This window comes from Ambystoma mexicanum, chromosome 6p (assembly GCF_040938575.1).
Source record: "Ambystoma mexicanum isolate Mex_15411 chromosome 6p, UKY_AmexF1_1, whole genome shotgun sequence".
NCBI classification, from domain to species: domain Eukaryota; kingdom Metazoa; phylum Chordata; class Amphibia; order Caudata; family Ambystomatidae; genus Ambystoma; species Ambystoma mexicanum.
Genome location: NC_090935.1, coordinates 760,289,250 through 760,315,575, shown reverse-complemented (window position 1 = coordinate 760,315,575; position 26,326 = coordinate 760,289,250). Strand labels below are relative to the sequence as shown.

The 26,326-nt window shown below is 43.5% G+C and overlaps 1 protein-coding gene across 4 annotated transcripts in view; it reads left to right on the top strand.

Annotated features, from left to right (window-relative positions):
- Window positions 1-26,326, top strand: part of ARB2A (ARB2 cotranscriptional regulator A) — a 2,893,216-nt gene that overhangs the window by 1,820,225 nt on the left and 1,046,665 nt on the right. The window lies entirely within an intron of this gene.

The window sequence follows — 26,326 nt, the reverse complement described above, 5'->3', positions numbered from 1 at the left end:
TTTTTTATTTTATATTTTTTTTGTTTGGCCTTTCAGAATTTAATAAACTTTAACAGCAACCCACCCTTTACCTACAATCCCTTCATCAATCCTCCCCCCAACCACATTTATACGATGTTCAACGAGGATCAAAGTCTATGCGATACCCAAAATCCGCAGTTTGAGAGGGCCTAGTGCCACATTATGGTCATCTTGCAGGAATTGCAGTACCAGTGCCCATTCTTTCGTAAAAGCCTGTTGCGCTTCCTGGATAGTGTAAGTCAACCACTCCAAAGCAACAGAGTCCCCCCCCTTCACAACCCAGTCATGAACATGTGGAGGATCTTTGTCTTTCCAATCCTGTGCAATCGCCACTAAGGCTGCATCCCTTAGTCTGTGCTTTTGTTTATGTTTAGGCCATTTTCTTTACTCAGAAGTGGCGATTCCCAGGTAAATGTCCTTTGTATGAACCTGTAGCCGTTTATCACATATACTTTACATATGCTTATTAATAGCTCCCCAATAGCTAGCCAATTTAGGACATTCTAATCAAATATTTCGCCAGTCCCCTTTCCCATTACCTTCCCTCCGGCAGTTATCAGTGCTGATAAGTTTAATTTTACATAACCTGTGTAGGGTATAGTGCTATTGTATTGTACCATAGCCTTACACCATGATTCTCTAATCTGTAGGGTACGTGTTAATTTTGGAATATCCTTCCACAACACTTGCCATTCTTCTGTAGATACCGATGTTCCCAATATTTGTTGCCAGTTCTGAACATTCTTGAAACTCCTCTTGTAACAGGCGATACAGATTAGATATAACGGATTTCTTCCCTGGATTTGAAATTAAATATTTCTCAAATGCTGTTAGGGGGGGGGGGGCAACAACCAGGGACGTCATTTCACCAAAATGCCAGGGGTAACAGAAGTGACATCAAATGACCCTTGACCTCTAATGACATTACAGGCAGTGATGTCATTTGACCACACCCTGAAGTGGCATCACAGGAAGCGATGGAACACAACCTTTCACCCTTTGACAAAACAGGAAGTGGTATCATATAGCATTGTTACTAAGCACACTACAAAGAATATGGTTACAATATCACTGTAATGTGATATACATTTCATACACAAATGGTTCAACATATGTATTGTTAATATCAGTGTGTACATGCCCATATTACCAAATTACTTTGAATGCAAGCAGACGTCCAAGGCCAAATGATAATGATGCGTTATTATATGGCACGTACGCTTAAGAGCTTTATATAGAACAAATATACACACAATATCACCCAACCAGTGTTGGTACTTATTTATCTATCTCAGAAGGATGAAAGGCTGAGTTAGCTTTGCCGGGATTCGAACCTGCAACCTGCAGATCAGACACATTGTAGCAGCGAGCACTCGGCCCACTGAGCTATTTTACCGGCTATAGATATCTTACTGGCTATAGTAAAATGATCAATTACATGTCTGAATGTTCTCAAAGTCAGAAAGCAAATTACAGGCTGTAGTGGATACCCTTAAACTGCTAACTGAAATTTGACAGCAGGCTAGTTCATCTGCAGGTCTAGTGCAAAGTTGGCCAGATGTCAAACCTGCGTGGATCCACTTTTCTGGCTTCAGAGGTTGGCAAAATACATACCTTTGGGAGGGTTCATAAAATGTATCAAATAATTGAAATTAGCATGGCGAAGACATCGCACTCATACGGCATCCCACATTCTTTACCTGATGATACATCAATCAAACCTCCTGAACAGCATGCCAGGGAGTTAGCAAAGATGGACACATTACAACCAAGCATTAATTGTGGCACAGGGAAATCAAGGGCTAATTTATGTGCTATGGTCAAACATTTCTACACTGTTAACACGCTTTTAGGCACAAGGATTTTGTCAAGTGACCAAGGACACCGAGATGGAATGCCTTGTGATGATTGTAACAGAGACAACGGCAGAATAAAACTTGCTATAACTGCAACCTGCAAAAAGCCAAATACATAGGGCTTGATCACGAGTTGGGCAGTAGCCGTTAAATGCAGTGGTAATGGTGTTACCGCCACATTTAAGGGTGCGCCTAATCTCGAGTCTGCCGTGTTTACCCCCAGCTCAGAGCTGCGGGTAAACATGCCGGAAACATGCCAATTTTCGGCACAGTTACTGCTGGTGGCATTACAGCACTGTAATTGCACCAAACATTCCCCATTGGGTCTGCTGGACCCAATGGGGTATAGGGAGTAATCGTTAGCATCCAACCTGTGGTCCGGTGGTAATACCGCCAGATGGGTGGGCGCTAACGCAAATAATGTTGGACGGTATCCCAGCCGGGATACCGTCTAACTTGTGATCAGGCCCATAGTCCGAAATGGATGTTTATTCTACTCTAAATGCTTTTTGGACGTTTTTGTCTGCATTGTGAATTTGAGGTGTTTAAGAAGAGACTAAACCAGTGACTCACCCCCTGAAGTGTGCCTGAAATAAACCTTTGAGTCTAGCAAGTATTGTATAGAATTCCAGAAAGACAAATTATTTGTCATTCCTATTCCTTCTGATTTAGGGTCACTGCTACACTTGTGGAACCCCCTTTTTTAAGAGGCCTGAACAAGGAAGCCACTCCAGAAACAAAGAGCCACAGGGTGCAGGCCACAGCCAAGGAGCTTCCATTTGTAAAAGGAAAAAAACATAGTTTTTCTTTTATTTTTTTGTGGTAGCAAGGGAGACTTCAGTGGTTGCAAGGAAGACCCCTGGTCACCCCTAATGATGTCCCTGCCAACGACCAGTTTTGTATCTGAAAATATTGATACCTGTCTGATTCCTTTAACTCCAACTCCTTCTTACATTGTTCGAACAAAACAAATTCAGTGCCCCGAAACATGCCCCTAGTTTTATTGCAATTCTTATCTTTCCATTTAGAAAAGAATCCCTTTTCCAAACCGGGTTTAAATTGCGGATTATTAAATATAGGAGAGAAGGGGGAGGGATATGTTGTAATTTTTACTGACAAACTGCTCTGTCCCAAATTATTTCTACCAAACTCGTAATTTGGCTGGCGTGCATGTTTTTTGGGCGATCTTGTTTATGGAGCCAGAGCAGATCTGCGATACGTGGGGCATATATTACTTACTCCATTCTGGCCCCATTACTTTCGGATGATATGGAAAACCAAACCTTCAACACCCATAGGTGTGCTACCTGGTAATATTTTACAAAACTGGTAAGTCCTAGGTCCCCCACATCAGTCTGCATCCTTAGAGTTTTCATTGCTCCCGTGGGGTTTTATTGTTACGTATACATTTTGATATCACACTTTGTAGCTCTGTAAAAAAAATATGTGGTACAGATATTGGGAGAGCCTGAAACAAATATAGCACCTTGGGCAATATTGACCTTTTCACAGTATTTATCCACCCCAACCTAGGAAATCGTTAAAGGGCCCACCGTGTCAGTAACTGTCTGAGTTCTACAAGAATAGGAGGGAAGTTTACCTTATATATTAACTGTAGCAAATTGGTTAGGTACACTCCTAATGATCTTGTTTTTTCTTTTGCCCATGCAAGTTAGTGTTTATAGACACCTGAGCTACTTGGGGAGGTGTGAGGGATAAATTCATTATTTCAGATTTTGATCATTTATTTTTAGACCTGCCATTTTACCGAATTCTGCCAGTTCCCATGTAACCCCATTCAATGATTCAGCTGGTTCTGTAACCGTGACCAGCATACAATCAGCGTATGCCATTATTTTATGATGATCTGACCCAAATGGTATCCCTTTAATTAGTTCTGATTGTCTGACTCCAGCTAAAAAGGGTTCCAGATGTATTGCGTAGAAGAGAGGGGAGATGGGACATCCCTGCTTCGTTCCGCAGTGTTATGTGATTGGGGTAGATGTCTGACCATTATTGGATAATCTTATCTTGGGATCTATTTAGTTAACTTGAATCATATTTATAAAATTTGAACCAAATCCCATAGTGTCTAAGGTTTTGAGCAAGGAAGACCATTCCACCCTATCAAACGCTTAATGATCGAAAAAACGCTGGCTGTCGCTTCTTGCTCATGTGTTTGATCAGATGACAAGCCTTTCATTTCCTGTTATCATGGGTTTGACGGTGTATAATAAATACTGATTGATCCGGGCGGATCAATGATGGTAATATGTCTGCTAATCTGTTGGCGAGAGTTTTCGTATATATTTTTGCATCGAGGTTCATCAGGGCATTGGGTCGGTATGGCCCACATAATGTAGGATCTTTATTTGGTTTTGGAAAAAGGATCATTTTAGCTTCCTCCATAGACGACGTTACATTTCTGGTTTCTTTAAATGAATTAAATAATTTCACCAATTTTGGGGGCCAGTATACGTTTTGTAAAACAAGGCGGAATATCCGTCCAGGCGGGGGCCTTATTTAAAAGGAGATTTCTGATTACCTGAGATATTTTTCTGCTTTTGATGTTTGCATAAACTGAAGTCTCCCGCGGACGTTTCTAAAAAATGTTTTAATTGCCAGCCCGCCATCCGTTTCCATTTTCTTCATTATGTTCTTCAGTTCACTTTCAAGTTCCGACTCAATAGCCATATGTTGTTTATATCTACGGGCCCCCTCTGAGATAAGGATCCCACGGAATGTAGCCTTAAATGCATCCCATAGTGTATTCATTGCTTTCTCGCCTGATTGGTTTAACTAAACAAATTCCACAATCTTGCCTCCTAATTTTTCCCTGAATACTGAGTCTCGCAAGAGAGTCGATCGCCACATCCATGTCCATAACCCTGGGGCTGGTTTTGGAAGAAAAAACTCCAGTTCTAAGGGCACGTGGTCTGACAGTGCAATTGGAAGGATCTCTATTTTAGTACTACTGCCCAGCAATTTAACAGATGCCCAAATATAATCAATGTGCAATAATGATTTGTGAACATGGGAATAATGTGTATAACCTTTCTCTGTTCCATGCGTTGTGACCCATACATCAGAAATCGCTAATTGTTCTACCTTAATACGTAGCCCTTGTGAGGGATGGGGGTGACCAAATTCAGTTCTGTCTCTGCGTGGGTCCCATGTCAAGTTGAAATCCCTGAATATTAGCCGTTCCCCAACCATGAACATTTCTTCTTCTGCCAAAATCTTCCCCAAAAACCTGTCCTAACCAATATTTGGGGCATAAATCTATACCAGGTTTATCATTATTGACTCTAATTCAGCTACAATGAAAAGGTAGCAGCCTTCCTGGTCTGCCTTGATTTTATTTATTTTAAATTTGTACCCCCCTCCTAATTGCGAGTAACACGCTGGCCGTTTTCTTCAGTGCATTAGCTTGGATTATTATGGTATGCTGTCGTATATGGAATCTGGCTTTATCCTGTAGTCTGATATGATTTTTCTGTAAGGCTAATATATCCAGACTATGCCCTGTGTGAAATCCCTCTGGTTTCTTACATTTTACTGGGGTATTTAACCCCTGAATATTAAGAGATATGCACTTGAGTGCCATTAGATTTGTAATATCAAATATGTAAACCTGCCCATTTCATTGACTTCAATCCATACTTTTGTTTCTTCAAACATATGCAGTTTTTCCCCAACCCTCTCCCCAAAACTCTGAACCCACCCCCCCTAACTTTATCAAGTTTCAACACCAACCTCCCATCACTTACCCTCCCCCTGCCCTGGTGCGACCCTTTGTACCTAGAGTACCTTTGACCACTGCATCTCCATCTTGGATAGCCACTTCTTCCAGGGATCCCCATAGGGTATCCTAAAACCCTTTTCACCTCTGCACTGCAGATTCCAAATTGGAGGAACTCGTCCGGAGCCTATCACTTCATAAAAATCTCACAGCGTTCTAGTAGTTCCCATCCAGGCATCCAGTCTTTCGATTGATACCACTTTTTATATGTATATTACGGGCCTCTAAGGCGAGGACCCCAGCGATCCCATTTTGCACCTTTACTGTATACACTGCCTGTATCCCAACCCAACCCTTCAAATGATTTCATTGAAGTGGTGTGAACCGGTACAAATGACGGCTCTGAGCAGTTTAATTAACATCATCTTCAGTTTTGAACAGTTCCATGCCTTCTTCTCGAGATGTTATTTTGTGTTGTGTCTCATCCAATGTGAAAGATACGCTGAATGGAAATGTCCATCTGTATTTTATCTTTCTAGCTTGCAGTGTTTTCAAAACTATTTGCATTTCTCTGCGCTTCTGAAGTGTGAGTGGAGAAAGATCTTAAAATAGCTGGATATTTGAACCGTTCTTTGTAATAGGTTCCATTTGTCTGGCTACCCTCAATATTTGTTCGTTTTTAGGGTAATCGCTGCATGCTGCCAACACATCCCTAGAGTGCATTCCCGGATCCGTTCTCTTTGGGCCCACTCTGTGAACTAAATCTAATTGTATCGTCTCATCTTCCACGCCTACTAGTTCCTTGAAGATTAATGTTATTGCTTCTTTTAAGTCAGGGTTGCCAACTGATTCTGGGAGATTTCTGACTCAGATATTTGACCTGCGAGACCTATTTTCTAAAGCTTCGCATTGTCACTCCAAGTTATGGATTGATCTCGCAAGATATTCCATCAGTTCCTCCGATTGCCTGTTGACCTTGGTCAGTCCTTGTATAGCACGTTTGTTTGCCTCTGTGCGTTCTCCCAGATCTGTCAAATCTTTCCTGAAATCTGTAAGCACTTTTTTATCTCCGATGTAAAATCTGTGAACTGTGTTTGGAATGTCACCCTAAATGAACTTTGAAAGTCCTGAAAAGTCTATGTAAAATCTTCCTTGGCTCCTGCCATTTCTGCTTAAACGGCACTAGTGCGAGTAGGAGTATCTGATTGCTGGGGCCTGGATGTTCTGACCCAAATAGCTTGTAATAGACTTTCTTTAGTTGATCGGCCTGTCAAAACCCATTTCTTCCTTTTCCCGGCATAGGATGTTCACCGGTTGCGGGCAACTGAACCCCCTCCCTCCCCCCAGTCAGTCTAGATAGCATGGTGAAATATCTATCCAGGTAGGCAACAGAACCTGTTGCTGATAGATGTTTCAAATACACTGTATAGTTGAGAGTCTTTGGCCTTACTTCAAAGTTGATTCTATTTCTGAATCCACCGATATTTTACTGCCCTCCAGAATACCGCTACCGCCGATTTTATAAGATTAAGTTGGATAATGTTGGTATGGGTGCAAATAAGTAGCCTGATGTTTATGGAATACCTCTGTGGCGGGGCACAGCGATTATCTGTGGTCTTTGTATAACCAAGCGGCTCAGCTTGCAGATTAGACTTTTAATATATACTTCTATATAGGTTGAGTTGCCAATACTCCATAAAAAAAATGCTGTTAGAAGATTCAGAGACTTACTGATTTGCAAGGCAAGTACTCGTAAGCATCGATGCACTCTCCAACACATTTACATATAACTACTATTCCTGGTTTCTGTTAACCGGTAGCAGAAGAGCTTCGTGTGTTAGTCCTCTCACTCCGTGTTGCTGTGTGCACCTTATCTAGACTTCCTCAAATGTCTTCAACAGTAGCTATCTCTCATGTACTAATAGCTGCAGAGACCAGCTAGAGCATTATTCAAGTCATTTTCAATTTAGTTCCTTGTCTGTTTCTTCTAGTGCTATGTTTCTGTGAGTGGGGCTTACCTACTATAGTACATTTATATTTCCCTTAGCCATCACTTTTGCCGCTGATGTATCCTGATTGCTTCATCGCTGCTACCTCCAGTATCGCCAGACCGTGGTTGGCTTTGCTTTGCCCAAACGTTCCACCGCCACTTGTCAGAGAAACCGCTGTAAATCCATACAGAGGTCTCACTGTGATGTTTCAACAACCCTCGTGTTAATCCGCTTTGGTTGACAGAATTTGTCCCATGATATGATATACCGGCTTTACCTCACGTGTCATGGGGCCCTGCGGACTAGGCAGATGTCTTCAAGTCGCTGGCTGAGTGCTGCATGGGCTTCAGATTCAAAAAGCATTTGTTCCTTCAGTATTATTTTGCACAAAGTTTCTGGCAATGCGTGACTTTCCGGATCGCCCAAGCAGCAGCGTTAGATTCCAGTTACCCAAGTACTGGGTTTGTTAAACTAAAGTAATAGTTGTTCATTAGATTCCAGCGTGAATTTATAGAGAAAAGGCATCAGGATAGAAGTTGGTTTAATGTGGAGTGTAGAGAGCTAAAAAAATGTCTGCTCAAAGTTTTAAGATCTTTAGATGGGTCTAGTAGGATTATTCATGCTAAAGCTGCCTATCGAGTGGCGGTAAAGAAATAAAAGAAGGAATTAGAAGATCAGGCCTGGGATGACTTGATGGTGGCAGTAGTTTCGCGTGATTCAAGGACATTTTGGGAGTTTGTGGCTTCTGGCCCGCTTTATAAAAGGTCCCAAAATTGCACAGAGACCCAGGTGAATCCCAGCGCCTGGGTGGACCATTTCTCAAATATATTCCAGGGTCCCACAGTGTTGCTGGTCATTTCAAATTCCTCTGCCTGCCTGAAATTTTCCTTGAAGGAGGTGGAGGATGCGATTCTAAAACAAGCGTGCAATCGTGCACTGGGTTCAGATAAGGGCCCTATTGCAAACAGCAAGCTTCATCTCATTGTTGAAGCTGGCATACTGCCACTCTCATGGGAACTGGCAAGGAGATCGAGAAAGTCTACTTGCATACAGGCCAATATCCCTATTAGATACTTTGTTAAAGATTTTTGGGCGAGTAGTCCTGGCTCTTTTGGAGGAGTGAATTTCCACTAAATTTAAAATACTGACATATACAGTATGGTTTTGGATTGGGGGTTGGCACTGGGGACCAAGCTTTGAATCAGTTTTCTTGTGGCACATTGTTTTCAGTAGGGGTGAATCCATTTATTTGGCGTTCATTGTCCTGAGCACAGCCTTTGACAAGGTTAACAGAGCTAAGCTCTGGATGGTGCTCAGGTCAATGGTTTGCCCGGTAGAGATGCTGATGCTTCTGCTAATAAATATGGGCACTCGCAAAATGTGCGATTTGAGGAGCAGGGCCAATGCACAAACAAATCTTATGTAAATCTTGGAATTAGACAGGGTTGTGCATTGGCCTCTGTCCTCTTTACATCAATAGCCTTTGCAAGGCTCTTGTTGATTGTCACACGGATTACCCCAGATTGGCTAACAGGGATTTTCTTTAACTGGCGTACGCAGATGATACAGGTTGGTTGATCGAAATATGTTCTCAATTTATGAATGATTTGGACCTTAAAATTAACATCTCCAAATCTGCCGTTATGATATGTGTCACAGTGCAGTAGAAAGTTAAAATGAATAAGATGATGTGTAATGGGGTTGCTATCCCAGAGGTTACTGAATTTGACTATTTAGGAATTTGTTTTTCCTCTGTGTTGTCAGGTCATGCCCACATAAATAAATAAAGAACTAAAATAAGTCAATCATTGGAGGTGGGGGGCACCAATGCCGTTTTATGGCATTATGCCAGGGGCAACCTCTCCCCATGGTAATGAAAGTGTATGATGCACAGACCAGGGCAATGACTAATAACGGGGCTGCATTATGGGGTCATGAGAATGTTTCAGTGCTTTAGATACAGGTAAACCGCTTTTTAAAGACATTACTCGGTTTGCCGACATCAGTGCACATAGAGCTGGGAGAAAAGTTCTTGAAAGATAAATGCCTGGCCCCACTTTTTCACTGGCTGCGTATTTCATTGAATCCTATGGTAGCAATCACTTTACGCATCATTCATGCCCTGTCCATCCCCATCCTACACTGCCCCCCCTTCATTCGTTTCCAGCACTTGCATGATCCGAATGTCTGAAGCTCTAGTAGGAACGTTATTGTTTTTGTTTTCTCCGCTGTACCACAACCCCTGACCCCCTTTTCTTGATGAGCCTCGAAACTCTGTTTGCTGTGTAGGCGCATTATAAATAACCAATATTTAAATAAATCTGCAGAGACGGTTGGTTCATGATCTCATGGTTGCGACATATTTTAAATGTTTGATTGAGATGAACACACCATCGCTATTTTTACCTGTCAGCTTATTGAGCCAGATCAGAAGAACACTTATAAAATGTTAGCTGAGTTGTCAAGAAGTGACGAGAATCGAAAGAACTTTTAATCCATTCCACCAGAGTTTATGTGAATGTAAGCAATGTGGAGCCTATTCAAATGTATTTAACAGTAACCAACAGGAAATTAGATCTATGCCCAATAACTAGAGCTTGTGTTAACAGTTTAATGTTAAGAGCCAATACAGTTTCTTGGCCCGGTTTTCCTGATCACTCCAACTGCCCTTGCTGCCATATGGCTGTGGAGAATCTTCTTCACTTCATACGTTTTTGTCCTTTTTATTCAGACATAAGGAAACATACGATCCTCCTAGCACTTCATAATCAGGACTTTGTACAATGCTGCCCAGCCTTACACTATCTCCTTTTGGCGGATTCACCTTGTGTGGCTTGGGCGTTGCTATCATATTTAAAAAGGCCGATGACTGCAATGAGACATTGTTTGGATCTTTTTGTCATGAGTGTGTCCAATTGATGAGTTTTTAAGTTACCATTGATTATTTTACTTTTGTATATATGTTGAAACTATTATGCCCATTTTTGTATTTGGAATTGCTGTTTTAATTGTTTTATGATCTGATGTGACGTTTAATGGAGTAAACTTATTATGATAATAAAAATGTTTGCTTGCCACACATTAGAAGCTATATCATATAGTTACTCTAGTTTTTATTTTTTTTATTTTATAAAAGAATTTTATTCGTTTTTCAATACAACCAACAATACAAACCAAACACGCAGTGCAATCCACAATAATTATATTAACATCAATTGGTCTTTGTTCACTGCCCCCCTGCTCCCACCCCCCTTTGCGAGCCTGTTTATCCTTCACGCCCAGTATCTGCCACACATGGATGGGCGTCATTTTCATCAGATTCCTCTGGATCTAACATTGTTCCAAATAGGCCAGATATCAATGTTTTCCATGCCATCAGGGTACCCGCTTCCTCCTCCCAAGACATGCAACTTGCCTCCTGCCACACCACCGTTTCAGGCTCTGCCCATTTCTGTAGTTCTTTCCACCACACCTCCATCCGTGGCTTATGACACTTTTTCCATCCCATAGCTATCCTTCGCTTTGCAAGCACATACGCCAAGTCTTTCAGTTTCTCAACATGCTTCAGCTTCCGTGGCCTAGGAAACCTTCCCAACAGGCAGGCCCATGCCGTATGAACTGCGAGCGTGACCCCTTTCTTTGCTAGCTTTTGTGCAACTTCTCTCCAGAAACCCTCGATCACTGGGCACGCCTAAAACATGTGTCATATCAGCATTCTCCTCATCGCACTTAGGGCACGCCTTTCTCCCGGCATTCCGGAATTTAGATATCCTCAGCGGGGTCATATACGCTCTATGCGTTACGTACAGCTGTAGTTGCTGCAATCTGGCATTCCTAGATACTTTCTTATGGTATCCCAAGGCCCGCTCCCACATCCCATCTTCCATTTGGGCTCCCACCTCTGTTTCCCAATCCAATCTCAAATGTGTCAATTGTTTTCCCACCTTAGTCATTACCATCTCATACAATCTAGAGATTTCATGCCCCCCCTCAGTTGTGTCATATATCATCCCCATAATGGCGTCCGGTTCCTCCGCCAGGACTGTCGCAGGCCACGTTATCCGAATCTTCCACACCAGCCTGTGATACGTAACATATTGCCCCCATGTAGTCCCGCCTCCTCTCCAAGTCCTTCGAACTCCCTGATGGTCCCCTCCTGCCATATATCACCCAACGTTACCAGTCCCACTGACTCCCAATAGGTTCTGATAATAACCCTCAGAAGCTCATCTCCTCCCGCCAGTGCAACCAGAGGTACCTGCGGGGAACACGGGAGCGGGTCCCCCATTATTATACATGCTTGTCGCCACATTTTCCACCCAAGCCTCATCATCCCCAGGTACTCCTTTATTTCTGACTCAGTCAACCAGATAATTTCTTTCAGGTAAAACGGGGCACAGTCGTGCCCAAACAATCTAAGTTCAGGGGTCGCTTCATCGGAGAGCCATTTGGCCACAAACTGTAATTGACTCGCTATATAATAGGCCTCAAAATTAGGTAGCTTGACTCCCCCTTTTTCGTGAAAGTTCTGCAACTTCCAGAGCGCTACTCTATTCCGGGTGCCATGCCACTGAAAGTCTCTACACACACCATTTAATTGAACAAAAAACCTCCTAGGAATCATATGTGGGATATTGCTAAAATAATGCAGGAACCTAGGCAGAACCACCATCTTAACCATCGCTCCCCGCCCCATCATCGCTAAGGGCAACTTCTCCCAAAATCTCATGCATTTGCGGATCTGCTCAACGGCCATCTCGGTATTACACCTGTGTTCCTCCTCCGCCGTATGGCACACATCTATTCCAAGGTAGCGGAAAGAGCCCACAGTCCACGGCACCTGCAACACCGGCAACCTTTCCACAGGGATTCCTTTGTAACTGCCCAGCGGGAAAATGCTAGATTTTTGCGGATTCACCGCTATACCGGACAACCTCGCATACCTTTCCATCACCTCCACAATATACTGAAGGTTTTCTTCCGGGTATCTCAAATATAACAAAAAATCATCCGCATACAGGGATATCAGGTGCCGCCCTCCCAACCTCAATGCCTATCGCAGCGTATTGCTGCCTCCGGTACAGTGCCAGGGGCTCCAGAGCCAGAATGTACAACATCGGGGACCAGGGGCACCCCTGTCTAGTGCCCCTGCTAAGTTGCCATCTCTCAGATATCACTGTACCTGTCCGCACCCTGGCCAGTGGCGCACTATACAGCATCTCCGCCCACCTAATGTACCCCGGCCCCATTCCAAACTCTCCCAAAGCCGCCAGCAGCCACGCCCATCTGACCGAGTCGAAAGCCTTTACCGCGTCCAAAGACACGATTGCCATCTCTCCTTCATTGTCACAGCCCCATTCGATCACCCAATGGAGTCGCCTGTGGTTGTGAGTAATATTCCTGTCCGGGACATAGCCCGTTTGGTCCGGGTGTATCAATTTGCCAATTACTTTCCGCAGTCTATTCGCCAGGACAGCCGTTAATATCTTGCTGTCCTGGTTCAGCATCGACAACGGCCTGTACGATCCGCAGCTATGCCCAGGTATATTAGGTTTAGGGAGCGGTATTATGACCGCCTCTCTGAGCGACTCCGGCAACCGTCCCACCTCAAACGCCTCATTGAGCATTTCCAACATTGGGGGGGGTGAGTACTTCCGCTCCCTATGCTTTATAAAATTCACTAGGTAATCCATCCGCTCCCGGGGTCTTACTAGTAGGTAGCTGCCTAACAACCTCCTCCAACTCCTCCAATGTAATTGGAGCATCTAGTTCTTCTCTTTCCTCTGTGCTTATCTTAGGCAAACCAATGTCTTGCAGAGTTTCCAGCATTTCATCCCGGCTGCCTCCTCCTCTATCCCCATATAACTCTCTATAGTAATCCGCAAATTCCCTATTGACTCCCTCTTGGGAGTCTCTCACCTCCCCATCTTCTCTGGTTATTGTCCTAATCGGGGGCCTCGGGGTTTCACTTTTATATAGCCACGCCAAGAGACGGCCCGTTTTATCTCCACCCGCATGTTGTCTCTCAACATACTTTTTGTAATTGAGGTTGCAGAGCCTTTCCCAGTATTCCGTGCACTGTTGCTGTAGTTTAAGCACCAGCTCGGTGTCTATGCATTCACTTTTTAGTTCTCTCTCTAACTCGCCTTCTACTCTTTGTAAATCAGCCAGAACCCCATCCTGCAGGCCTTTCGATTTAGCAAGGGCCACACCCCGTACCACCACCTTGAAGGCCTCCCAAAGTGTCCCCGCCGAGCCAACGCTGCCTGTATTCACCTCAAAATAACGAATGATTTAATCTCTTATATCCTCCCGAAAAGCCGGATCTTTAAGCGCCTCCGCACGGAGGCGCCACTTCGGAATCCGTGCCCTAGGGCGGCCGTATTGCCACCCCACAACCAGGGGCGAGTGATCCGACAGGACCCTCGCTTTATATTCTAAATGAGCGATCTCTATAATTACATCCGACGTGGCAAAGAAATAATCAAGTCTAGTGTGCAGCTGTTGTGGGGCCGAGTAATGTGAATGCTGCCTCTCATTAGGGTGCTTAGTTCTCCACACATCTACCAGTCCAAAGTCGTCTAACGACTGCAATGCCCTAGCTGCTGGGGCAGGCCTGACCATCTTGTCATCCGACCTGTCCACTGCGGGGTTGAGCACACAATTGAAATCCCCTCCCCAGATCACTGTGCTACCCACGCACAAGCTCAGGTTGGTGCACATAGCCCAGAAGTACTCCGCTGTGTTCTCATTAGGGGCGTACGTGTTCACAATGCACACCTCTTTATTCTCCACCACGCCTCTCACTATGGCCAAACGCCCCTTAGTATCCACCATTTCCTGCATCAGTTGGAACGGGACGTGCGGCGCCACCCAGACCAGCACACCCCTAGCATAGGCCGAGTACGAAGACCCCACTACAGTACCTTTCCACTTTCTCCTCACCAGCTCCAGTTTTTCCCGGGTCAAGTGCGTCTCTTGTAACAATGCAATATCTATCTTTTGTCTTTTCAAATACAGCATGACCTTGTTCCGTTTTAGATAGCTATTGAGTCCCCTGACAAGCTATATCATATAGTTTTCATCCAAGCAGATGCTCAATTTATTTCACATTACAACTGGGCAACCTTTTTCATCAGAGCTAGCAGGAGAAAAGGGATGACGTGTTGTGACCATGTAGAACATGGATTACAATCCCCCCTTATGTACTTTATGGAAATATATTGGAAGTCACCAATGTTTTCTGCAACCCTTATAAATACACCAAGCCTTAGGCCTCATTCCTCTATTTGATTACAGAACTCCTTGGTTAGTTGAAATGTCTTTATAACGCACATTAAGGGCATGTTATGCCATATTTTACACCAGGGTTATTCTTTACTGGATTTGAATAATTCAGAATGAATCGAAAATGGGTTTGGTTATGTACAGATTATCTCTGGATTCTGGGATTCCGTTTTTTTCACTGACTATTATGAGCGGTTTTAAGGGCATGATGATACATTGCAAAAATAAAAATACTATGATTTTATTTTTTTTAAAACGTTTCTCACTTTTTCTACCATTTGCCATTGAGTTCTTCAAAATTATGATCCATAATGAATTTTTCATGATGAAAGTATTTCTTAAGAAAATGTATTCTTCAGAGTGTTCTATATATCTCTTCCTGCTGGTGAAGTGTAGGGGTCTTGACATTAGCACAGAATACATGCAAAGAAGAAATCAAGGAAGATACAACATGTCTTGGATGTTTGGCCTTGATATTGTATTAATGCCACCTATTGAATAATGAATCAAAACTTTATTCAGCAACAATGCCCTAAAAGTCACAATGATAAAAACATACATAGAATAAAATGATTTTAAAAAGTGAATAATAAAAAGAAAGGACATTATATATCAAATCTCTGGTGTCCAGAAGGGAGATTTTAATCACAGTCCACAGTGTTAAAAACAGAGAATAGTGTCCATGTCAGTTTATCACATAGCTGCCCATATTTTGAATTCAGATAAACTCAATGACAGTTTTCCTCTAGTTGCACTCAACCATTTTCGTCTTAAAAGCAAAGCTCTGTGGACATATTGGGAAACACAAGTTACAGCATATGGGTTTGAGGTTCCTTTGCATTGTTCAAGTGCCTCGGCAATAGAGCGGACACTAGCATTCCTAAGGAGAGGGCGTAAAAATCCCTCTTTGTGGTTTTGAGGCAGCACATAGAAACAAACAATTAGCCGATGTATTCTCTCCCAGACCACATACTGGGCAAACCATGGAACCTCCCTCGGCCCAGCGGTTGAAGTAGCGGTCGGTAAGGTACCAAATTGCAGTCTTGCAAAGAGGGATCTTGTGTATAGTGGGGATAAAGGTATGCAGTGATAATATTGCGGCAAAAAAAAAAGTCGCCGGGACAAAAAAATCACAGCACAAATGCTGTGGTTTGACCCGTTAAAGGTGTACCCCATTATACCATTTAAGGGGAACGATTTAAGGGGAACGGGGGTTGCATCCTTTACATGGATTGTGGTGGCAAAACCACAGCCTTTTTGCAGCGATATTTTGTGTCCACAGCCATTTTTGCAGCGATTTTAACACATGGAACCGGGGATAAATAGTTAAGGTAGCTTTCTAGGCCGAATTCAAATTTCAAGCTCAGATACATCGGACCACAGTGCAGTCTGCCTGCATTTTCTTTTTTCTTTATTTTAATAATTTTTATTATTCAAGATACAGATATTATTACATGTGTTCGCACATTACAGACTTAGAGTAGATCTGGTAAACATAAAGAATGAACAGAGATAACTATTTTTAACAAGGCAGCGTTTAACCGTATTGAAGATATATAAAAATTTGATGCATTAAATTGAACAAGAATGGGGTAGAAATTGTAGGTAATGCTGATTAAGCCTGGATTAACATAATACATATCTGTAATGAGTAACTGATATGGAGATATGAGTAGAGAGATGGGGAGACAAAACAGGGAAACAGACAGCAACATACCAGAAACAGAAGGGAGCGAGGTGGAGGGGGGGGAGATGGGTATAACAGATTATTGCATAAAACTGATTCTTCTATTACAGTGATAGTTAAAAACAAGCATTTTTTATATAAATATAATCATTCGATTAGTAAAGTAAGCATAGGAATGTATATTCAGGAGCCATGAGCAGTTGCATTGAAACAGTTGAGATAACATTTGAAATAGTACCATTTAGCGTTGTTTTTAGGGATTGTATTAAGATTTTTAGCCATGCACAATTCCAATTTGTGAGTTTGACATAAAGCATTCCACCATGCTCTGGTAGAGAGCGATTGAAAGTCTTTCCAGTTTGCTGTAATACATTTTAATGCTATGCATATGAGTAGGTCGTATAATCTAGCAGAGTCCGGTGGAATATATGTTGTAATGACTGCCTACATTTTCAATCGGCTTTTTCCTTGAGTTGACAATAGCTGCTCTCTTGAACCTTCTGTATGCCCCCTAATCTATATTGTGTGGCTCCTCCCACAGTCTGTCCTCATTTAGTTCAATCAGACTTTGTTCACATGGGCCACCCAAGGAATAATTTTGCCACCTTCAAGGGCCAGCATATTAAATATTGTCTTTGGTGAACTCACCTTACTTGGCATTAATTTGGCAAAGTGCTCAGTTGTTTAGTAAATTAGTACGCCACATTCGTTTGGTATCCATGGTTCAGGGTTGGTGAGAAGCAACTCACACTTAACAGTTTTAGCTTTGTTTTACAGACACTTTTATCCCGTTTTATGATTACACCTGTAATAAATTACCAATTTCTACAAATAATCACACTAACATTAATATCATTTTACTATTAGACTTTACATTTTCTGTACAAAAGAAAGATACACTGAAGTACTTTTATCCAGGACAGCATGCTTGGATGCTGTCTGTATTAGAAATCAAGTGGGTGAAAACACAGTTGGTTAATATATTTTTAGTAAACTAGAAGTTGATAGTTGTCCTGTGCCCATTACCTTTCAGACAAACGTATTTGCAGGCCGAAATGGTTACTTAAATCACTGACAAGAATTTAGATAAAACCACTTGGAGGGCTGCAATCGAGCCCTTAACTTTCAAACAACGCTGTACGCATACATGACTGGTTTAAATAATGTGGCAAGAATGTACATCATGCATAGAACGTGCTACTAGCATATATGTATCCCCGTACAAATGCCACAAATAATTCCAAACCCACACTTACTTTCTGTACCATTATTTTGTTCTCATAGGGCTTAGCTACTGGCACCTGGGAGCCAAGACTAAACATGGAAGTTTCCCTCCGGCTCCTTTAAAATATGTAGACGAATACCACTGTAGACGGAAGCGCCCTTCTATAAATGGGGAATAATTCGTCATAATGGATGTAGGGGCGACTTTTTTCGATGGATTCGGATGCACACATTTCCCCAGAGCTGTGTTTTTGCGCCCCTTATTGAATCTGGACTATCTGCCACCCTTTGTTTTGGAACGCTAGGGGAAAGAGATTCTTTATTACGTATTTTCTACTGATCTTACTTTGTGAGAATATTATATTTTTCGTTTCATATGTGTGGTGGTTCCAAACATTTGAGGATACTGCTGCCCAACAGTGTTTATAACTTGTAGTTTATTCTTTAGCTCATGTTCGGCTTCCCAGTTCATGTCGCCATCAGGGTGTTTCTGAGAAGCTCTCAGGTCGGGGAAATATATTAATATTTTCTATGGAATGGCCTAGTATTCCGGCTAAGATGGTTATGAAAAGAAAATGTATTACATCTCCACAGAAAATACCGTTGAATATTCTTCCCTTGAACTTTCTTACTTGGTTGTACTTTTTTAAAGCAGTGCCTCACGTTGCACTTTCAAAAAGCTTAATCCACGAAGGATCCCGTGACTGGGAGACGCAGCAGATGACCGATGTGTCATTTTGATTATGCTTTCTCCCTACTATCACGCTGGTGGAAATTTGGTCTCCTTTGTTCTCCTTTTATATAAAGAACACAGATGTTTCAGAGAAAGACTTGACTTCTGACCCTGGGGCTACCGAGGTCATGCTGCTTAGGGCCTGTGAAATTGTTGCAAGCTGAGCTGAAGTTTTACCCCATCACAGGAAGGAACAAGTAAGTAGGAAGTTAAAAAGGAGCTTTGTCAGCTAGACAAGATGCTATCAGTTAGGGTCGACTTCTCTAGAGTGCCTTCGCTGCACGAGGCGCACGCTTGAGAGGGCAAATATAATATGGCCACTGGCACGTACTTATCTCTCACACGTACCGTGGTCTGAATATATTTAACCTGCTATGACTTACTTGCCTTAGTGGGTTGCTTTAACTTAAACATCAAAGTGAGAGGTGTCAGTTTGATTGCACGTAGATTTGCACATTTCGGCTTCCCTGATTGTGCAGCTTGACAAATCATTCTTTTAATTGTACTTGGTTCTAGATCTTTGGAAAAAGCAGAAGACGGAAGGGTCTTCTATATCAACTTTAAACGGTTTTGGCCCGTTTGCTTTCCATAGGCAACGAATCGAGTATGAATTATGGTATTTCAGAAAGTGAAGGTTTTATTAATCTTGCTAATTGTTAAACCATATTATTGCCACCATGAATTTTGGATCGAAGAGTATATCGAAAAAAAATAATGATACAGACTTACAATCTGAGTTTCTGTCCAGCAGAAATACATTTTCGCAGAGTGTAAATTGTTCACTGTGAATTCATTTAGCATCTTTATGTAAAATAACTTTTAGTAGTTCATGTATTGTGTGAAAACTCAAATAAAATACAACCATGCTATATTTTGCAGGCCTGTTCTGTTGTAACAATATGGAACGAGAAGTTCAAATGGTTTTCCCTTAAAAGTAACAATTGTTAACTACATTGAGAGGTCCGGTGTTAAGGGGACATTTCTTTTATTGTGTTCATTGTCGTGTGCAGTTTAGGTGACGCAATGTGTTCTATTACTCTTTAGTTGTAGAATAATTTGAGGCTATGTTAAGCAAAGCCCCGGAGCTGTTGCATTATTTTACTCCATATAAACTCCTACAAACCAATTCTTTATAAACAATATTCAACCCTTTACATTTTCAACGTATTTGTGTTTGGGTGTGGGGCTTGTTGATATATGTATACCGCAAATCTGTCAAGCCTATACTGTACTGATGATCCCTAATAAGGTAATAAGAGGGAAACCAGTTATGTAGTGGTCTGCAGCCTTCAGAAGGGTCTCTCTTGGGTTAATAAAGCTATGTATAAAGTAGATGTATTACTGCCTTGTAAGACTGAGACAATTTTCTGGACCAAAAGGTTTTCATTTGATGCAATTTGCATACCCACAATGCCTTACTGATATGGCTCTGAACAGGAGATGCCCGTCCAGTGATATTTAATCGGTGAAGCTCTGGTATGTCTGACTTGGCTCAGATGGATTTCATATATATATTTCTGGAGCTTTTGGATCTGCTTAGATCACATTCTCTGCATATCTAGTGGAAGTCGCAGAGTATTACAAGATTTGTTTTTGAAACTTGAAAACGGACATAGACAGGGCGTGTTTAGTAATATTATCCCTAGTGTGACGTGTACTGTACCCATGGTCCTTCACGCATCTCCCTCAGATTGTTTTTTTCCACCATCGAAGTCTGTCGCAAATGCAGAGTTCTCTTGCAGGCAGATGCCTTTGATTAGCTAAAGTTGTGCTCATAGACTTTCTTGCTTTCCTTTGTTGTTCGGCCTTGCCGCATGACCACTTAACTGCTCCTTATGAACACCATCACTGTCGATGACTGAATGATCGACGACCAGACACAGCCTTCACATGCCTCTTTGGGCTTCGGCCCATTACAGTATGGAGAGAGGGGGGGGGTTCTTCATACTGACCTCTTTTAAAGAATGCTTATTCCATCATCCCATTTCTTCTTTTCTCGCCAATCTGCCCTTTTAAAATATAATGGACAAAATCACATTTCAATTTTGCCCCTCCTGCCACCGAAAATTCCAGTGAAAGGACACACACCGAGTGTGCAACCACTGTCTTCCGAGGGATCATGCCAAAAAGTATTGTAAATCCTTTAAACACTTTCGACCTAAGACCCTAAAGGATCGACAGACCAATTTCTAGACCGCTCGCGCCATGTAGGCCGAGGCCTACATTGACATGACGGAAGCCTCAGGTTCTTCACTGTCTGGGTCATCGCGCATGCTTTCGCCTCACAACAGTTCCCCGAAACCAAAAGTGAAAGACGGTTCGCACACTGCACACAAAAAGGATCTCCTTTCGTGCACTGAAAACAGGTGGCGAAAGGCGTTTCAGCGTCCCCCAAGAAAACGCTGAAAATGCAAGAACTAATTAAGAAACACATTAATGCGTCTGTGCTTAAGGCTAGGTCGCCGAAAAAGTCTAATTATTCAATGCTCTTAGCCCCAGAAGGCACGCAGACAGGGTTTTCCATCCCCTTTGGACACCCTCTCAGTGGCCATGCACCACAAGGATGTCACTCCCTCCCAGTCCACCCCTGTCAAGGATGTCACTGCCTGCCAGGACCCTATCATGTCCGCTTCCCACCCACATGCGAATATACACCTGAACAATTCAATAAGATTATAAGGAGAATGTCTTTTTTCATAGACTTCATGGACAGACGTCCTGACCAATTAACAATTCTTAAAGATGCCTCACAGCCAGGGGCTTCAGCACAGCCCCCACCTGCCAAAAAGTCTCGTCTTGAGCCACAGCCTAGCACCTCTGCTCTAGGACCCCAGCCTCGGCGTTCCAAGACACCTCTCAGACATAACAAGACCACTCAGGACTATGATGACCAAGCAGACCCAGGATCTCAGGTAAACCTGTATGGCTAAGACCAGTTTTGTGACGACGATGACGACATTTACGTGATCCAGTCGGCAACCCACCAGGTCCAGGTGGTAGCAGATTCGCCTATTGACAATCAACTCCAGTGCAATGAACTGCTACTAAAGGCGGCACAGCATTTTAATATCGACACGCAGGAGGTACAGGTCGACGAGGACTATGTGGAAGATATTCTGGGGGACAAGAGGTCTGCCACCCAGTTTATGCCACTCCTGCAATCTCGCAAGAGGGCGGTCAACCCTAGAATAGAGAAGCTATTCAGGCCCGCGCTCACAGATCCACTGTATATCAGGGGTCAGCTCGAGCCAGATTCTCTAGTGGTCACCACCACCAGGAAAAGGATGGGCACTCCCCTGGCGTAGGCAGAATCCCTGCCAGACAAGGAGAGCAAAAAGATATATGCTTTCGGGAGAAAGGTTGCCTCGTCTGCAGCATACCAGACCAGAATCGCTAACAACACTACGGTGTTAGCTAGTTATGGCTGCCACAAATGGGATGATCTGGCATGCAAAATAGAAGCCGTCCCAGAACCACTAAAGGCTCAATTACTGAAGACTATATCAGGAGGCAAGCAGATCTCAAATTGCATCCTAAAGAATAACCTTGATGCAGCAGATAATGCAGCATGCATCATAGCGGAGGGAACGCTCATCAAGCTCCATGCTTGGCTTAGACAGTCAGGGTTCAAGCTAGAGACTCAAGCAACCCTCCTAAACATGCCAGTGGAGCCAAACGTGTTATTCGGGAAGGCTGTTGAAGATACCCTCAACAGTGCCAAGGAGGAGTATGACGCTCTTAAATCCCTTGGAAAATTGACAAATAAACCCTATTCCCAACTGGGCTCCCCAAACTCTAGGTGATTTTGGGGGTCAGGGTGCGCAACGTTACTCGGGCTACTCGCAGGGCGAACAGTCCTCGCCTCGGGGCCAGTCACAAGGCCAAGGTTCCTCGTCCAATTTTCAAAGAGGAAATATAAGGGGCAGAGGAAGGGGCAGAACCTTAACTGGGAGATGCTTAACCCCGCCCAAACAATGACAAGCTATTTCAGGTCCCCTCCCATGCCACTCAAATAGGATGCCGAATTTCTCACTTCACCCACACATGGGAGTGGATAGCGTCTGACGAGTGGGTGTTGTCCACCATGACAGGTGGGTATTGCATCGAGTTGCTAAAAAAAACACCCTTCCGCCAGCAGAGACAGAAGAAAATAGCAGAAGAACAAGGCATACTGCTGGAGGAAATAAAGGTGCTGCTTGAGAAGGACACCATAGAAATCGTCCAGGCAAACGAGGTAAACAAGGGTATTTATTCAACGTACTTCCTTGTGCCAAAGAAAGACCTTACCTTGCACCCAACATTAGATCTGCAGCGCCTTGGTGTAAAGCGCTCTATAAATCAATAAATCAATCAATCTGCACCTTGCGAACAAATATGTGGAACCTCAGAGGTTTCGTATGACCACGCTCCAAGAGGTGATTCCTCTCCTAAAAGGGGGAGACTACATGGCGGCATTTGACATGAAAGGTGCTTACTTTCATATTTCAATGCACCCTGCGCACAGAAAATACCTGCCTTTCAGGATGGCGGGCGTACACTACCAGTTCAAAGTACTCCCATTCGGCATCACCTCGGCACCAAGACTGTTCACAAAGGTGCTCGCAGTAGTGGCAGCATACCGGCGCAGAACATCCATCCCAGTATACCCTTATCTGATCGACTGGCTAATCACCGGGGAAACTCCTCAAGTTTGCATATTAAATATGCAAAGAATAATAAACCTTCTCTGCAATCTGGATTTCTCCATGAACGGGAAGAATTCAAGTCTAGGCCCCAGACAAATAAAAAAATTCTAGGGGCTTTCCTAAACACAAAAGAGGAGCTGGCTTTCCCCTCAAACGGGAGTGTACAGAACATGCTGTTGCAGGTGCCTCACTACAAGGTTGGTCGCCAGATAAATGTACGCAAAGCAATGCGCTTGCTCGGCATGGTGGCTTCATGCATTCTCTTGGTTCCACACGCGCACCTGCACACGTGTCCAATTGAGGAATGGCTAGTGAAAAAGTGGTCTCAGGCAAGCGGACAGTGGGATGATCTAGTGCTTGATTTGCTAACCCTGGTTCAGGCCCTTTGCTGGTGGTCCAAGGAAAACCTGTTAAAAGGAAAACCTTTTTGTGCTCCACCAGCGCAAGCGATCCTAACTACAGACGCCTCACTCGCCGGATGGGGGAGCCCACTTCCTCCACCATACAGCCCACGGCCAGTGGACACACGTTACTGCCCAAAGACATATCAACTCCCTAGAACTCTTGAGAGTCCTCATGGCTCATCAGGCCTTTCAGCAACATCTCAAGGGTCAAACGGTGCAAGTCCTCACAGACAGCACCACGGCCATGTTCTATCTGAACAAGCAAGGAGGAACACCCTCTGTCTGTCCAAGCTATCCCAAAAAATATGGAAGTGGCCACTCAAGCGGAACATGTTCCTAACATCTCTACATGCTCCAGGGGAACTCATTTCTCCGGGAGAGAGAACCTAGACAGAATATTCTCACTATAGTGCCCTCCCCCACTAGACTTGTTTGCCACAAACCTAAACACACAATGCCCAGACTTCACGTCCGGGTTTCCCCAACTAGGGTCCAAATGGAACGCCCTGTGGATGAACTGGTTAGGGAAATTTGCTTACCCCCCCCCCCCCCGACACCCCTCCTGAGCAGAATAGTGCACAAGATGCACCAGGAACAAGTAACTCTCATCCTGGTTGCTCCTATTTGGGCTAGACAGCCTTGGTTTCCACATATGCGCAAACTAGCGATGTGCAACCCAGTGAAGCTCCCGTGCCCATACAGCATGTTGACACATCACATATGGGCATCCCTTCACCCACGCCTACAATCAATGAACTTGGCAGCTTGGCTCCTGAAGTCACAGAGTTTGGCCACTTCAATCTTCCACAGAGGTGTATGGATATCCTTAAAGAGGCACTAAAACCCAACGCCAGGCATTGGTATTTTAATAAGTGGAAGAGATTTGTGATATGGTGCACATCACAATCACTAAACCCAATAGAATGTTCTCCAGCTAACATTCTTCACTGCATGTTTTAGCTACTGGACTCCGGCCTAGTATTTAATTACATAAAGGTGCATCTGGCGGCCTTGTCGGCTTACACTACCTCACAGAACAAAGTATCCTGGTGGAAAGTCCCTGTCATTAAGGCATTCATGGAATGGGTTAAGAGGCTATACCCCCACTCTCATTTCCAACCCTGCTCCAGGTTGGTATCTCAATGTGTCCTCTCCAAACTCATGAGTCCACCATTTGAGCCATTGCACAAGGCCAGCCTAAAACATCTTACTCACAAGACTGCATTCCTAGTAGCTATCACCTCCATGAGTCAGTGAGCTACATGCTTTGTCTGTACAATACCTGTTTTTCATTATACACAAGGACGCGGTTGTCCTTCCAACACATCCTAGGTTCTCAACTAAGTTCATTTCAAAGTTCTATCTTAAACCAATCCATAGAAGGTCCTACCTTCTTTCAAAATCCATCAAACTCAGCAGAAAGAAGCCTCCATACACTTGATGTACGGAGGGCGGTCTTGTACTATGTGTACAAAACGAAACCTCTAAGGAAAACAGACCAACTCTTTGTTTCCATAGTGCCTGGTAGAGAGGGTGATCACATATAAAAAATGCCAACTCCAGATGGATAGTCAAGTGCATACAGCTCTGCTATTCCCTATACAAGAAAGTCTTGCCTTTCACCCCTAGGGTGCACACTACCAGAGGTACTGAAGCTACCTTAGCTTTCATTGCAAACGTTCCTCTAGACGACATCTGCAAGGCTGCTACATGGAGTTCCATCCATACGTTCACACAGCATTACTGCATTGATACACACTCTAAAGCAGATTCACAGGTAGGACAAGCAGTCCTAAAACATCTATTTGCTGCTATAGCTTCTAACTTCCCACCTCCTTCTCCAGATACTGCTCATTGATCTATGCAGATCCACAAGCTCCATAAGGGATACATTACTCACTGTAATCATATCTCTGGTGCTTGTATCTGCTTAGATTCACATGTGCCCACCCTTCCTCCCCTACTAGAGTAGAAGGTGCATAGATGTCGTCTGGGTTATCACTGTTTCTGCTTTATCACATCTGTACTCACGGTACACTTCATGCAACCTCATGTCAGAAACAATCAATCTGAGGGACCTAGCTGGGTGAAGGACCATGTGTACAGTACATGTCACACTAGGGATAGTATTACTAAACACGCCATGTTGACGTCCGTTTTCGAGTTTCGAAAACAAATCTTGTAATACTCTGCAACTTGCACTAGATGCCGGACCATGCAGAGCATGTGAATCTAAGCAGATACAAGCACCAGAAATATGATTACTGTGAGTATCTGCTTAGATCACATGCTGTGCATAGGCCGACATCTAGTGGAAGTTGCAGAGTATTACAGTTGTTATTTTCGAAAGTCGAAAAGGGACGTCGACAGTGTGTGCCAGTAATACTGTCCCTAGTGTGACGTTCACTGTACCCATGGTCCTTCACGCGTCGGGGTCCCTCAGATTGTTTTTTTCTGCCATTCTAGATGGGCGCTATTTCGCAGAGTTCTCGTTTCGGCTAACCGCCATTGACTTTTATTAATTAACTGATAGTTTCTCTTACTATCCTTTATATTCAATACACCGACTATCGAGGTCTTCCGACATCGGTGAAGAAACGACCATTAAAGACTCCCAGCGACGGATCCGTCTGGCCTGGAAGGCCGCCTCAGGCAGTTGGGAGAGAGGGGGGAGGACATTTAAGAATGTATTTGCC